Genomic DNA, 15,185 nt, shown 5'->3' with positions numbered 1-15,185 from the left:
TTAAGCCCGTCTGAAATACCATAGCCACTAAACTGACTCATATTTTCAATTCCACGTTCACCTCAGGTATCTTCCCTACTATTTGGAAAAGGGCAATCTATTCTTCCACTCCTAAAAGATCCGGCTAAATATCAGCCCATCTCCATACTCCCCATTCCCTCCAAAATAATGAAAAAGATGTTATGTTATGTTATAGAAGTTTGTACCACGCACAGTTACTCCAATGAGTGTCCCGTCGCGAGCCTTAGAGTAGCTGAAAAATATTAGAAGCTAGTTAAACCAGAAAGGCTTTAAGCTGTTTCTTAAGCTGCCCAAGATCCTGAATGCTGCACAAAGAATAAGGCAGGGAATTCCAAGCTGTGGCTGCCCCAAAGGCAAGACACCTACTCCATATTCTTTGTAGGTGCGCACAGAGTATGTCTGCAAGAGACTGGGAAGCTGACCTCAGGTGTCTAGCAGGCGTGTAAAATGCAAAGCGCTTCCTAAGGTATTCATGCCCCCACTCCATGAAGAGCATGTTGCGCGATAACCAGGGCCTTGAACTTTACACGTTTAATGACGGGCAGCTGGTGCAGCATTCACAGATGTAGCTGGATACTGTTTCTGATAGGAATGTTAAACACAAGTCTAGCTGCGGGGTTCTGGACCACCTGCAGTTTTTTGACAGTATAATCTGGGAGGCCAATGTACAATGAATTGACATAGTCAATGCGGGACAAGACCAGTGCCCGGGGCACTGTTTCCTTCACTGCCCTGGGAAGCAGTGGAAGGAATTTCTTGTGGGACTTTAGTATCCCAAAACAGCCCTTTGCCAATTTTTGATTTGGGTCGAGAAGGAGATCTGCTCTTCGAACCAAAAATCCAAATGTTTTACTGGTAGACCAGAGGAGGATGGCAGAGGATAGTCGAACGGCCAAACAGATTCTCTGAATTGGGGGGGAATTCCCATAGAGAAGAATTTCCTACTTATCCTAGTTGCATTTGAGCTGAGCAGCGCAGAGCCACTGCAAACCAGCTGGCATGCACTCTTTTGCCTTCAAAGTAGAGAAATCTGATTTACCCCAAGTGAACAGATGTTGGGTGTCATCGGCGTAAGCAATGATCTTGGCTCCCTGATCGTCTGCCAGCTGGACCAGAGGGGTGACGTAGATATTGAAGAGCAGGGGATTTAAAGAGGACCCCTGTGGTCACAGATTGAGGCGGGGATGAGAATGGCGGGAGCCAGATCTGTTGCGAACGTCCCTCCAAGAAGGATTTCAACCACCTCCACACCAACCCTGAGATACCTATGTCCGCACCGGGCCAGAAAGAGCGAATGGGGAACAGTAGTGAATGCTGCCGAAAGGACCAGCAGTATGAGGGCAGCACTTCCACCAGAGTCCAAGCAGTCACGCATAGCTTCAGAGACTTCAACTAGAGCAGACTCCGTGCTGTAGGCAGCTCTAAAGCCAGATTGCCAGATCATGAACACTCAATTGAATCAGTTTATCAAAGAAAATAATTGACTCAATTCCACTCAATATGGGTTCAGATCGGAACGTAGCACTAAAACAACCCTCTAAAGTTCATCCTGGACATTGGCGGAATTGTCCGAATTGATCTTGCTAGATCTATCGGAGACCTTTGACACGATGGACAACTTCACCTTGGTCCACCGTTTGGAAGCGATTGGCATAAACAAATCTAGCTTTAAAATTACTTACCTCCTTCCTTACTGATATGGAATATGCAGTCAAATTATACACTTTCTCGTCTAAATCCTCTTGTTTGCCCTGCCTTAGAGTCTCACACTGTTCATCGCTCAGCCCTACTCTCTTTAATATTTACATAGCTGAACTGGCCCCTCTTATTCAAGCATTCATCTTCTTGCTCACATCCTATGTGGACGACACGCAGATTGTGCTTTATTGAGCTTTCCACTTCTAACAACTCCAACGTCACTAGCCATTGAATCCAGAATTGCATGAGACAAATCAGCACCTGGATGAGCAAGCACTGCCTTAAACTTAATTCTGAAAAGACTGAAGTAATCTTGTTTGGAAATAATCCCAACTTATGGTCAGCACCCTGCTGGCTGGCAGAAATTATACTACTCCCCCGCCCCACCAATAAAGCTGGGAGTCATGATAAATTAAATCTTGGTGAGCAAATCAACGCAGTTATTTCATCCTCATACAACACTCTCAGAGTCCTCAAGAAAATATTACATTTCCTTCCCATCAGTGCCAGGATGACAGTCATTTCCACCTTAATACTATCAAAATTAGACTATTGTAATGGCTTATACAATTGACTGCAGGTTCAATATGTAAACAAAGTTCAAGTTCCACAGAACTCAGCAGCAACACTTCTGTTGGGGCTGCCCAAGCATCATTCGGTCTCTCTTGCCATAAAAGATCTTCAATGGCTGAAAGTAAAGAATAGGATCAAATTTAAATCTGTCTTACCTGCAAGGCCCTCCATGACTAGGGACCAGTCTTTCCGAGAAAAGCCTTCTCATGGTACATTCCTACCAGAAATCTTAGATCAATGGGGTCTTTTAAAATAAACACTGTTAGTTACATAAAATCTAAATTTGGATGAAGCAGCTTCCTGGTAGGAGCAACCAAACAATGGAATATCCTTCCTTTTCACATCAGATCAGCTCCGTCCCTCCTACAAGTAAAAATATCTCTAAAAACCTGGCTTTTCAACCAGTAGGTTTCATTTTCTCGCTTGGTAATATGCCCCATAGTCCGGTGAAACACCATCTATCGCGCTCAGATTAGCAGTTAGGATATCTTTGCCTCTTACTTCTTTCGTATTTGAACACCCTGTTTGCCCGGTCTGTTTTTTTGGGGCTTTCGCCACTTTGGCTATTTTCGAAACCTTTCCTAGGGTGCAATTTCTTCGCGCAGCATCACATACTGTGCCGCTTCATAAAGTCGGGCTGGGGGGAAATTTCTTAAGTATGCAGTCGTTTTCTTTTTTATCTTGTATTTCCTCTGTCTCCCCTTCTTCTTCTATTATTACCTTTTTTAGGTCTCGCCTAGACCAAAGCAAAGCGCGTACACCCCCACCCTCAACCCCACTCACCGGGCTCCTCTCCCCTTACGCATGGGAAGGCACTGTGGAGCTCTGTGCCAGAAGGAGCGCTGTTTGAAATCACCGCCGCCTCCCACAGCGGCATTGTAGGGAAATTCAAAGTTGCCTCCCCGTAAACACCGCCGCAGCCCGGGAACTTCGGGAGCCTCAGAAATCCCTAGCGCAGCTCCTCTAACGCCAGACGAGGAGCCGCGCTGGGATTGGTGCCGGTGGGGCCGTTGCCTGGAAACGGAAGACTCGTCGACGCCGGGCGGGAGGGGCTTCTTCGCTCCTCACCCGGGCAGCGCCTGCTTTTTTTTATCAAGCTACTAGATTTCTGTGGGATTTTTTCATGATGGCGCATGGCTGGGAAACGCTTGCTGCTTGTTTAAATTAGGAAAGTGATTTCGAATTTAGCTTGTGCTATCACTTTAAGCACGCACGGAATAGGGTTTTCAGGAAGTTCGAGGAAGCAAAAGATATCTGGATGCTCGGAGCACCCAGGGTGACTGAGAGACGTGCAGCGAGAATGTAAAGTTTACTCAGTGAGTATTTCTAGTTATTGTGAGTCTTCCGTAAGCTTCTTGAAAATATTGCCCTCACATGATTGTCACATGAGAGAATCTTTATCCAGCTGTTTATCGGAGGGAAAATAGGGGACTCTGCACCAGCAAACGCACACGCACCTGGGAGGGCCGACTCCGCCACCACCCTAGCCCCACACTTCACTCGAGGGATGCCTAGCACCCTCCTTTTCAAGTTATTCTCCTGTCATCCGTCTTCTCTACAGTCGACAGCACTAACATCACCCTGTACTGTTACTACTAAAACCCTTCATGCTCCTCTTTGCTTCTCACCACGCATCCTGCCAGCGGGGTTGTATTTCTTATTTCTGTCCTGTTCTTCTGGGCCCCCAGGATGCCCACGATCACCACTCGCTGGAAGCAACATTAGAGTAGTGGGCAGCGGCATCCCCAGACGCGACCTCTAGGTGAGTTGCACGACGGGAGTGCTTGCGCCATCTAGCAGAAAAATATCATAAAGAATGTGAAAATCTGTTACAAGTTCCACTGACTAAAGCAGATTTAAACAAGCACGTTTTAAATACAATTAGCCAGGGGAAGATAACTATTGGTAAACTTTAAACGCTGTACAGCCCTAGAGTAAGAAACTAAATTCCACAACTTTTAGACCCGATGCCACTGCACCTGCAGCACCAGTCAAATAATGACCCTAGTGCCTGCAAGATAACTGCACTTGTGACTGCCTGTTTAGTTGTAAAATAAGCAATAATTGGTGTTTAGAGGGGTGTTAGAGCTTTTGGTCTCAGTGCCACAGCGCCTGCTGCTACATTGAATTAGAGACCATAGTGCCTGCTAGATAACTGCAATTATGACTGCTTGTAAAGTAGTAAATGATAGTAATAGTTGGTATTTAGAGGAGGTATTGCAACATTTGGCCCTGATGCCACTGCACCTGTTGTGCCATTCAAATCACGGCACTGATGCCTGCAAGGCAACTGCACTTTTGACTGCCTGTTTAGTAGTAAAAGAGATCAATATTAGGTTTTAAGTGGTGTGCCTAGAGCTTTTGATGATGATGTCAGTGCATCTGCTGCACCATTGTAATCATGACCCTAGTGCCTACTAGATAACTTTACTTGTCTGTTTAGTGTTACATTTAGCAGTAATCAGTGTTTAGAGGAATCCCGAGTGCTTTTGGCCCTGGTGATATGCATTTGCTACACCATTTAAATCAAGCCCCTTTTAACTGCAAGGTATGACAACTTTTGACCCGATGCCTTTGCACCTGTTGCACCATTCAAATCAGGACCCTATTGCCTGCAAGGTAACTGCATTTGTGACTGCCTGTTTAGTAGTAAAATATAGCAATATTAGGTACTTATTGGTGTGCCTAGAGCTTTTGGTCCTGGTGTCAGTACACCTGATGCACCATTCAAATCATGACACTAGAGCCTGCAAGATAACTGCACTTGTGACTGCCTGTTTAGTTGTAAAATATGCAATAATCGGTGTTCACAGGGGTGCCTAGAGCTTTTGGTCCCAGTGCCACACCACCTGCTGCACTATTGAAATCATGAACCTAGTGTCTGCTATATAACTGAACTTATGAAGGCCTGTTTAGTAGTCAAATTTAGCAATAATCTATGTTTCGGGGGGTCCCTTGAGCTTTAGAACACAGTTCCACTGCATCTGGTGCACCAGTCAAATGATACACCCTTTAACAGCATGGTAACTGCAATTGTGACTGCTTGTTTAGTAGTAAAATATAGCAACAGTAGGTCCTTAGAAGAGTTATGACAACTTTTGGGTCTGGTTCCACTGCACCTGCTTCACCATTCAAATCATGACCATAGTGCCTGCAAGATAATAGTATTTGTGACTTCCTGTTAAGTGGTAACATAAAGCAATATTTGGTGCTTAGTGGAGTTATGACAACTTTTGGTCCTGGGGCCACTGGACCTGCTGCAACATTTTAAACATGACCCTATTGCCTGCAGAGCATATACACTTGTGACTACCTGTTTAGTAGTAACATACATAGCAATATTAGGTGTTTAATGGTGTGCCTGGGGCTTTAAGTCCCAGTGTCAGTGCACCTGCTGCATGTTTGGAATCATGACTTTAAAGCCTGCAAGATAACTGCACTTGTGACTGTCTATTTAGTTGTGAAATTAGCAATAATCAGACTTTAGAGGGGTGCCTAGAGCTTTTGATCCCAGTGCCCTAGCACACGCTCCTCCACTGAAATCATGACCCTAGTACCTGCTAGATAACTGCACTTATGACTGCATTTTAATAGTAAAATTTAGCAATGATCTGTGTTTAGTGGCGTCCAGAGAGCTGTTGGCTCCAGTGCCATGCACCTGCTGCATCCTTTAATTCAAGACCCCTTTAACTGCAAGATAACTGCAATTGTGACTGCCTGTTTAGTGGTAAAATATAGCAATATTAGGTGTTTAGAGGGAAAGATAATAAAATGTGTACAGTAAACGGTATGCAACGTTAACCAAAATAACAAAAAGTTTAGCCACCACCGTGGATGGGAATGAGTGATTAGGCCACGGCGAACTGATAAGAGAGACACAGAAGGGAGAAGAGGCTACAACTAAGAGAAATGGAGAAAAACAAACTGGCAAGCATGTGAACCAATACAAAGTGAAGGCAGGATGCAAGATCCTGTTAAGATATATTAAAAACAATGGATTTCACAAGCACAGTGCAAGCGCTGTGAAGGCGAAACCTAAAGAGGTAATCTTAAGATGTGTATCCCTTCCCTAAACCAAGAAGAAATAGTTGCTGAAATGGATTTAGTCCTAAGAAAGAGTCCTAGAAGGATGTGAATGTTAGTAACCAAACACCTGCTACCTGAGGCAGGTACCAGGTGCATAAAATGGGCACTAATGCTACCTTTAGTACTACAAATTAATGACACCCATTTTAAAAACCAACTCCACTAAAATATGAATTTTTATTGTGTAAACTCCAAATCTCAATCTCTTTCCAATTAGAAGTTACATTAGTAAGAACTTACAAGGCAGCTACAATGATAACCTATGGGAGAGATAGTCCTAGCATTTGTGAAAAACGAAATTAGGAGTATTTCACTAGCAGATGCTTTACGTGTAGTAAAAGGGAAGGTTAGAGCCTGGTAAATATTTGCACTTGCCAGATCTACATGGTAGTTTAAAACCTCACAGACAGACATTGCAGTGGCAGGTCTGAGACATGATTGCAGGGCTACTCATGTGGATGGCACAATCAGTGCTGGTGTCCCTCTAATAGCAAGTGATTTACAAACCCTGGGCACCCACTGTGTACTTTACTTAGGGGTTACTAGCACAAGCTAGCAGACTCCAAAAGCTAACAAAAACAGGTCGAAAAAAATAGGAGTAAGATGGAAAACTGTTTGTGGATAACTCTGCAAAAATGACCATGTACAACACAACTCCCTTCCAGCATAAAGCCAGGGTAGACCATTTAACACCTTAATGGACTACCCTGTTTAGATTGGCCCTCAACAGCAGGGGCATGCTCCATTTGTCATGGCTTTCTGGACCAAGTTGGATCCCTCTGTCCATACTCTAAGAGTCCACTAAGCTAGCCCCTGGGGGATTCTTCTCCTCACCTGTGGATCCCATCTGTGCAGCACCTAACCTTACTCTGCTCACAGTTATATCCCAGTAGACAGCCAATACCACCATGGCAAACACAGTGGTATGACCCATTCCACTCTTGGGGTGTAAATTTGTCCCCGACCCAAAGATACTTCTGCCCACCAGGACAACAACTCACAGTGGCCACTGACAGCAGTAAGTGACAAGAGCCCGGCCTCAGGCTGTCCAGGGTTTTCACCTCTGTGGTTTCCCAGAGTGGGGAGGGGGGAGCCCCAGGTGGCTAGCTCCCTTTGTCCACTCTTCCTCCCATGAGTTCAAAGGTGGTATCTTGAGACTGGTTCTCAAGTCCAGGGTCTGTTCTATTAGGCTGGACAGGAGACAGGAGTGGTTTCTCCCTCACCCTGTTCCCTCTCCCAGAGCCCTGTACCCACCTTTTGGTAGTGGTATCCCAGATTCCAGGACTGTCAGGGAGCTTGAGGCAAGCGTCCTACACAGTTCGCCAACCAGTTCAGGGGTGCTATCTTGCAAATAGTCCCACAACTGAGGGTTTGTACCCTGTGGCTGAGCAGGTGCCTGGCAAGCCTGGAATTCCAGGGGAGTACTCCTACCCCCCCACCCCCCAAGAAAAACACATACTTCATGTTTTGCATGCGAGTCTGCCTGGCACTGGTCTTCTAACCCTTGTCCATCTGACAGAGCATCAAGACCCCCTGACAAGACGTGGCAACACCAGGATCATTCTTGGGGGCTCTGACATCAGAGCTGGGCCCTGAACCTCTGGTTCTCCCATATGGGACTGTCTGCCCCTCTCACACATCCAGCTGGACTTCTACACCCACTTCTCCGGAGTGGTGCTGCCAGACACCAGAATTGGTTGGACGCTTGTGTCTGCCATCCCTCCAAGTTCTTCTGACACTGTGATGTCCCCATCAGTGGATGCCCACCCTGTCCAGACTTCGGGTTGGACTGCTCCAATATGGCTGGGTCGAAACTGGAGTGGCATGGAGAGCAACAAAACAATGGGTTTAGACTCAGATCTCTGTAGTGGGTTGAATGTTTGACATTATTCAGCATTCTGTCCATCAATTATTCTTTTTTGCATATCCTACATATGCACTTCTTGAAATTCGTCTTACAGTCTGGAACACCAAACCTGGTTTAATGGCACCCTTCCCCATGTACCTGGACTGTTTGCATGAGACCCCTAAGTTTTAGGTGTGGGGCCACCTGGCTGGCACTGCTGGAATATACACTATATCCTGATTTAGGACATTTGAATTTGGTACAAACCTGCGCTTTGTATAATGTCTTTTTGGTCCTATATTGATGTCTTACACAGTATATTTCACAAACTTTACAATCAGATCCAGTTGCCTGCAGCTCCTGCCATCTGTACTGTAATTGTGCATACTGTTATGGGAAAACGGCCTTCAGGGCCTGAAGAAATACCATTTTGGATAGCCCAAAAAATTGATCAACAAGAAGCTGTGCTTCCCCTTACGGGACGCCCAAGACAAGCACAGAATTCTCACCATATGCTAACCCACTGGACTGGGTCCCACTCTAGCTGACTGCAACACCTGGGGGACTATTTTTGCTATGGTCTACACTCTTTGCCATGGTAATTCTACCAAATGTGCTCAAACAGATACAGAATGAACATGGTGCAGGTCCTGCCCTCGATTTGGGAATGAAACTTGTCGGCAAATTTGCTGTTGTCTCCGAAATTATTCTTTCTAATGTTAAGGGTGAAGCAGCGTCTTTGGCTACATGCTAGCAACTTGCCCCGGTGGCAGTAGCCGACCACAAACTCAAGTTACCTTTCTTTATTGCTAAATATATATGTCTCTAGGACATAACAGTTTGGGAACCAGACCTTCAGACCCACCACTTGACAAGCCTAGCTTTGACAAGGATACCAGACCAGCCTGTGAGTTTGTTAAAACACCATGGGATAAATCTAAACAACAACAGCAGGAATGTAGACAACATGGATGCTCTTCACCCCTGGACACCTCTGAAAGACAATATAATTTCTGTGATTGCACTAAAATAAACACGCCAGACATGTATTATGCACCTGATACATGTTCTTCTTGATCCTTTCAGGACTCGTCTGACCAACAGTACAACAGAGGAGTGTGATCTGACCGCAGACAAGATGAGCAGGTGAAACTGAAAAGGGAGATACAACGCTCATCTGAAGTGAAGATAAAGAAGGAGGATAGACTTCCTCCATATAAACCCACTTTCCAGAAAAAGAAGCTATAACAGTAAAATATGCCACTGACAGTGAGAATCCTCCTCCTGAACAGGAGTTGGGCGGTGACTGTCCTTGACAGCACAGCAGAAGTCACCAGAGTACACTGGAATCTCTGCATATTTCTGGTACTGAAAACATTATTACTGTGGAAACCGCGGACACCTGCATAGACCACCATAATACCGACTTGTCGAGCACTTCCCTTTTCTATCAATACCTACCATTTTCTTTTTCTGTTTCTCTGAGTTCCGAAGCATCTCAGTGGCAGCATGCACCACTTTACAAAAAGTCTTAATAAATGAATATACATAAATTATAGAAACGTACATCATATCTGCAGTTTCATTTCCTTTAGATATGACTGCAATATGAAAGTAGACTTAAAGGAGAGATATAATAGGAAAGGCAATGAAGATGTTGATTACACTCAAAAAAACATTTTTGTATTAAAAAAAACATGTAATATGAAATGTGTTTGTATTTATAATAGCAAATGTTTAAATTGGCCAGAACTTTTCAAGTTGATTATCAAACTACCGATATTGCAATTGGGAATATGGCATTGTTTTCTCATTCTGTCTCTATGAAAACAAATATAAAAAACAAATATACACATCTGATCCGTCTTTTCTCAGATAAATATTAGAACAATTAAGTGCCATTATTGAGCCAATTAGCAGTCAAACCTTCCTATGAAATATACCCTTTTACAACATGTTTGAAGTTGTGTGTCCCTGTAGATAACCCCACTGTTGAAATCATTCCAGTAATTGTAAAACAGATTACAAAAATGTGTGTGCTGTTTCTTTGTTTAAACAGCTGCTTTCTTTCAAATGGACCCTGACCTCAGCAATACAAAAACTCTAAATTTGGTTTGCAATTTAAAAAAAACCTATCTTGAATTGTAAAAGCCATTCAAAAGATCCCAGGCTACCTCATAAAAAAAACTTTAAAAAACGAATGTATCTATAAACTTCTTGGTTTGCTAGAACATCTTGGACTTCTCTCTGCAGTCTAAAAATGTATTTAGACAGTGTGGCATAAATCCATCAATAATGCTGGCAAGATGAACTGGTGCTATTCTCTGCACTTGCATTAAAGGAATTCTGAGAAGATTTTCCCTGCTTCATTATTACAGCAGCAAAGTTAAGTAAAACATTCAAAAGACTGCAGTTATCATAACCCCTGGAATGCAGTAGTACAGCAGGACAACGCTTTCCCTAAATCACCAGTCAATGCACTTGCTTAAACGTCTCCTGCACACACGGTACTTTTCATATTTCGAATGTTGAAAAAGAGAAAATCATGGAAAATGGTTGCAACATGAACGAGCATTGGCAAAGCCAATAATTGTCGCCAGTTGGCCCTATTGAATGTATCAGTGCTGTTTGGGAGGTAAGGGAATTGTGTTGGTGACAGCATATGAAGGAGAGAGCAACACAGAGCCTGTTTTTTTCCATTCTCCTAACTATATTCTGCAATTTACTGGTGACATAACCACCATTGGATTATGTCAAATAATATTCCATTAATGCAATCATGTGTCCATGTCTCCTGTTTTCTCCTACTTTTACATTCTTAATGTTGGATTCAAATCTCACAAGTTATCTTTTCTACACTTTGCTAATTAATAATGCTTTTTGTTATTTGAGAAGCATCCTGGAGGATACATTAAGACATATTGTTCAATTATGTTGCATTGCTGCCTTGATAAAGTCTGCAAGAATGAAACATGTATTGGCTGCCCCAGACTTTTCCTTGTATGTGGCGGTTCATAGGCGGCCCCAGAATGTCCTGTATTTGGCTGTCCATATCACCAACTTTACATTTTAACAAGTTCTTTGAGATTATTACATTTGTTTTAAGGACTTTCACTTCATGCCTAGGACTGTTTCTTGCTGATTGCTTACTGATCAGTTTTGTAGCCTTTATATTGCCTGCTACAACCCGTCTGTGTCTTAGGCCTTGATGGGTTTAACATATTTATTCCTTATTTCTGCCTAGTGCAATGCTAGAAAAATGCTTCAGAGGTATTTCCTGCTTAATTTTCAAAATGTAATTTAATGGTGAAACCCGAATTTTGATGAATGTAGTGGGCAGAAAACAATTTTAAAAATGTACTTTAGGCTGCCTGAGTGATAACTGCTTAAAAAACAGTTCTGCTACTCATCTAATCTCCAGAGCTAAAACACACATCCTTAACTAGGATAATATGACATCGTTTAGATGACAATTGCATGTCTTCATAGCCTGGAAGAGTATATTAGACTTTACTGCTAGCTATTTAGCCACTTAGCTGCTCTTAGCTATCAGTTGTCAGATCAAAACTACCTGTTTTGATGCCAAGCACTGCTTTTCTTATTTTTTTCCACACAGCAAGGCTTCAGTCATAGTAGGAAAGAGAACCAGTTTGTTCAGGTGGGAGGAGATCTAAAACACACATAGGAGTGTTTAAGGAGCTGAAGACTGTCCTGCATGGAGATAAATGGATTTTGCCATCTCGAAATAGGGGCTCATTGGTAATTTTACAGTAAGGCAATAACAGATGTTGTAATAGAGGTGGGATGACTGCAAGAAAATATTTTAATTGGGTAGTAGAATTTCTTTAATACCTGCTAGTGTTCAGGATGAATCTGGCTCCTCAACCTCCAACTCCTCAGAACACTCCACCTGAAAAGGAAAGCCCTACTGGAAGACAACTCCTCATTCCTGAATTCTCATGGAATAAGAGAGTCACTCGATGGCTGATACCGTAAGGACTCATGGACTCCTGCTTATAAAAGATGGAAACCGTTCTCCAAGGGCCAAGTGGGTGTCCCCTTGTTTGTGTGCCTTAATGGCACTAAAAACAGAAAGACAACTGATCCAAGAGGGCCCTGCTGACCACAGACTTCTGTACTCTACAGACCACCTGAGAGAAACCTGGTTGAGAGAAGCCTACACTTAAGGGGCTAAAGTCAGCAGGACTGGTCACGCGGGACTGTTTCAACACCTAGAAGAAGTTGAGGCATAGTTTTGTCTTCATCTCCAGAGGACTGAACCAGGTTTGTCCAAATTGTAGCCTCACACTTGTTCAGCTAGACTTTATATAGCTTTTCTATCTGGATTGTTGGAGCTCTGCTGGGCTATGGCTTCCCCTTTGCCCAGATAAAGGATTTTGAGTTCGAGAAAAGAGACAAAAGGTCTAATTAAAGGTTTTGGCGGATACTCCTCCACAAACCTGACTAAGAACGTATCCCACAAACTAATGGTCCACCCACTCTATTTAGAGTCATGTTTCTTTTGGTCGTGCTACCATTGTCTCTGCTGGTGGAAACCTTACACAGATGGCCCCACAGACTTAGGGCCATCAGTGTAACTACATCAGACCTTTTGGATCACCAATAAAAGACTGGTAGCTTCTGAGAAATATGAGAGCCAAGAGCAAAGGTCATTTGGCATGATGCTGCCTGATGCATCACCAGTGGGCCCAGCAATGCAGTAATGTGGGGCTGTGAGGCTTGTGATTAACATGGAGGATAATTTGGTGCTGATTCGACACAGTTGCTTTTTTCCTAACCCAGTTCTTGCTCCCACATCCAGAAAACATTAACCTACCGTCATCAACAGTTTTGTGTCTTAGACACTGCTCTCTCAGAAGTGACAGCTGCAAGGCAGTTTGGGCCATGTTGCTGCCCACTATGTAGCGCATTGGTGTCCTTTTCTCTGTCCTTCTCAATTGTCATTGTGAGGCAGTTGGATGATATCATTAAACCCCGCAGAGCAGATGAACCTGTGAGCACCATGGAAGCAAAGAGGCGGAGACTGAATGTGCCTGGGAAGGGAAGCATAATTTCCCCTGAAATCTTTACAACAACCAGCCTTTACAATAAGGTTAGTACCCCACATGTGATGTTACCACGCTTTACTTTATCATGCAAGTCGTTACAATGACTTGCTGAAGGGGACGCTTTGTTGTACTGGTGATGGACTTTTAAGTTCAACCTTCCCAACTGTTGCATAGATTAGAGCTAGAATAGTAATGTACAAAGTCCAGCAACCCCAAAAGCAAATCAGTGTAACAATTTGCATACTAAAGTAACAAGTGTCAATGTGGATAGAGGGGTACTGACTGTGTTGTAAAGGAGTGTGGGATAAATGTCTGCAGGGTTCCATCTTACAACCATCTGGCGAGGGGCGTAGGCATACAGGGAAGAAACTAATGCTACTGCCTTGGACAGAATTATCAGAACTCCATTCCAAACAAGCATTTACAATGCAACAGTCTCGCCTTTGCAAAAGTTAGAGCTATTGGCATTGTAAATGACCACATTTTTATTTCTGTGTTGGTTTTGAAAACAGATAAATAAATGCCATTGTCATGTACAATGCCAATAGCTTAATCTCTTGCAAATGCAAGACCTATTGCATTTGCAATGCAATAGGTCGCGTATTTACGTGAGTTTGAGCTATTGACATTGCAAATAACAATGCGTTTTATTTATGTTTCCAAAAATAAAACATAATTAAAATGTCTCTCACACTACTGTCTCTCTCACACTGCTGTCTCTCCCACACAGTAGCAGAGAGTAGAAGTAGTGAGTGAGTAGTAAAGAGTTAGTAAAGTGTACTAGAGAGCAGTAAAGCGACTAATCGAGAGTATTAGAGTGAGTAGTAAAGAGTAGTATAGAGTGAGTAGTAAAGAGTTGTAGTAGAGTTAGTAGTAGAGAGTGAGTAGTATAGTGATTTGACAGTAGAAAGTAGAGAGAGAGTAGCAGAGAGTGAGTAGTAGAGAGTGCGTAGTAGAGGAGTAGAGAGTGTGTAGTAGAGTAGTAAAATGAGTACTAGAGCATAATAGAGTGATTAATAGAGTGAGTAGTACACAGTTGTAGAGAGTACTAGAGTAAGTAGTGAGTAGTAGAGAGTAGTAGAGAATGAGCAGTAGAGTGAGTAGGGAGTATTAAGAGAGTTGTAGAGTAAGTAGTAGAGTAGTAGAGTAGTAGAGTGAGTAGTGAGAGTACTAGAGAGTGAGAAGTAAAGAGTGAGTAGTAAAGAGTGAGTAGTGAAGAGTGAGTAGTGAAGAGTGAGTTCTCAGCGATTGGTCACCTTTAGCTAGCCCCTCCCTCTCCCGTCCTCAACCAACTCCCTCCCAGACCCTGATAGGAACAAGACAGCCAGCAAGTGAGGTGAGGGAAAAAGTGTATGGGTGCGAATGTGAGTACATGCAAGAATGAATGTGCGATAGAGAGACGGAATGAATAAGCGCACTCGTCTGTGCATAGGTGTCCATGTGAGAGACCACAGTGTGTGAGACTGAGTGGGAAAGACAGGGGTGGGGGTGGGGGTTGGGGGGTGTGTGTGTGAGAGAGAATGAGAGAGGCAATGCCTGTGAGAGATTGACCTCTTAAATGCGGTAAAAGTGCTCAGCTGCCTCCTGCCTTCCTCTCCCACTCCACCTCACCTCTGCCGCTACCAACATCTGAGCGTCCAACATCAGCCGGCTTCTCGTCTGAATAGCTTCTTGTTGGCCTGTTGGAAAGCCTTTTGAGAATGTTGCAGTATGTGACTAAACCTGTCTGAACAATGTGGCCGACGGAAGGAGCGGCAGCTGAGGCCTTCACTGACACTGCGCCATTCTTCCCGCTCTGCCCTCCTGTCACAGGAAGTAAGAGGACAGAGTGCACCCCCTCTGTAGGGTCAGTGCACTTCTGTCCCACACAGGAAGTAAGAGGACAGAGTGCA

This window comes from Lissotriton vulgaris, chromosome 1_1 (assembly GCF_964263255.1).
Source record: "Lissotriton vulgaris chromosome 1_1, aLisVul1.2, whole genome shotgun sequence".
Classification (NCBI taxonomy): domain Eukaryota; kingdom Metazoa; phylum Chordata; class Amphibia; order Caudata; family Salamandridae; genus Lissotriton; species Lissotriton vulgaris.
This window is presented reverse-complemented; position numbering follows the sequence as displayed.